Source organism: Artibeus jamaicensis, unplaced genomic scaffold (assembly GCF_021234435.1).
Source record: "Artibeus jamaicensis isolate MK-2021 breed Jamaican fruit bat unplaced genomic scaffold, CSHL_Jam_final contig_240, whole genome shotgun sequence".
NCBI classification, from domain to species: Eukaryota; Metazoa; Chordata; class Mammalia; order Chiroptera; family Phyllostomidae; genus Artibeus; species Artibeus jamaicensis.
The window spans coordinates 22,386,067-22,387,244 of NW_026521506.1; the positions used below are offsets into that span (position 1 = coordinate 22,386,067).

General features: G+C 46.0%; 1 pseudogene; it reads left to right on the forward strand.

Annotated features, from left to right (window-relative positions):
- Window positions 1-203: 203 nt before the first annotated feature.
- On the forward strand, window positions 204-793 carry LOC119036503 (BH3-interacting domain death agonist-like; annotated as a pseudogene).
- The last annotated feature ends 385 nt before the right edge of the window (window positions 794-1,178 follow it).

Consider the following 1,178-nt stretch of genomic DNA (forward strand, 5'->3'; position numbering starts at 1 on the left):
CAAAACAAAAATTCCAGAAAGAAAGCTTATAATTTTGCATTCTAAAGGCCTTTTCTTTTATTCAGAATAAAGTAGTAATGTTGATAAACTTTAGAATCAAATATTAAGATATTAAGGGTGGGCTGTCTCTGTGTCTCCAGTTGCTGCTGGGGGCTGCTGCCCCAGATAGCTGTGCATGGACTCCACTTGCACCACCAGCCTCCATGAATCCTCAGGTCCACAATAGTTCCAGCCTCGGAGGTGAGTGCCTCACAGACCTGCTGGTGTTCAACTTCCTCCAGCATAGCCCCAACGACAACTTCCAGGAAGAACTCAAGAGGCTGGGCTGTGCCCTGCCCATGCCCACTGTCCCCCAGAAGGACTTTGAGGAGAAACTGCAGAGAGATGGCAGCCAGTGAAGCCACTTTGTCTGAGAGGTCTAGAATAGAGGTTCTGAGACTCAAGAAGACATCATCAGAAACATAGCCTGACAGCTCATCCAGATTGGGGATATGATGGACCACAGGGTCCCCTGAGTCTGGTGCACCACCTGGTGATGCAGTTTAGGGATGGGAGCCTGTCTGAGGAAGACTAGAGGGAGTGCCTGGCCATCACAGTGGACCAGGTCTTGCAGGCCTGCCCTAGAGACATGGAGGAGGAGAAGACAATGCTGCTGGTGACCATGCTGCTGGCCAGGAAGGTGGCCAGTCACACTCCATCCTTGCTGCACAAGGTATTCCACACAAGAGTGAATTTTATTAACCAGAACTTGCTCACCTATGTGAGAAAGTTATTCAGAAATGAGATGGACTGATGGTAGCTGCAGATGATCTGCTCAGTACCTACATCTTGTGGAGACAGAGCCCAACCACTTACATGAAGCTCCTAAAGCAGATGGACTCAGCATAACAGCTGTTTGTTCCTACTATTTTAAAGGTGATGGTTGAATCTGGTGTCCCAGTTAGAAGTCTCCCCATTGAAATACTTGAATGAAAATGGCAACTTGCACATATTCAAACAAGCTCGATCTCCTCTTATGAATCTACCTGTTATAGCTTTATTTTTTCAGCTGTGTGGGTCCCCACTCAAAATTAAAGTTAAAAGCAGATTATAGGACAGAAGTTAAAAACACACTTCATGTTTTTTGTCCAAAAGACAGAACACTTTATTAAAGTGCAGCCTTGGGGGAAAAAATGATG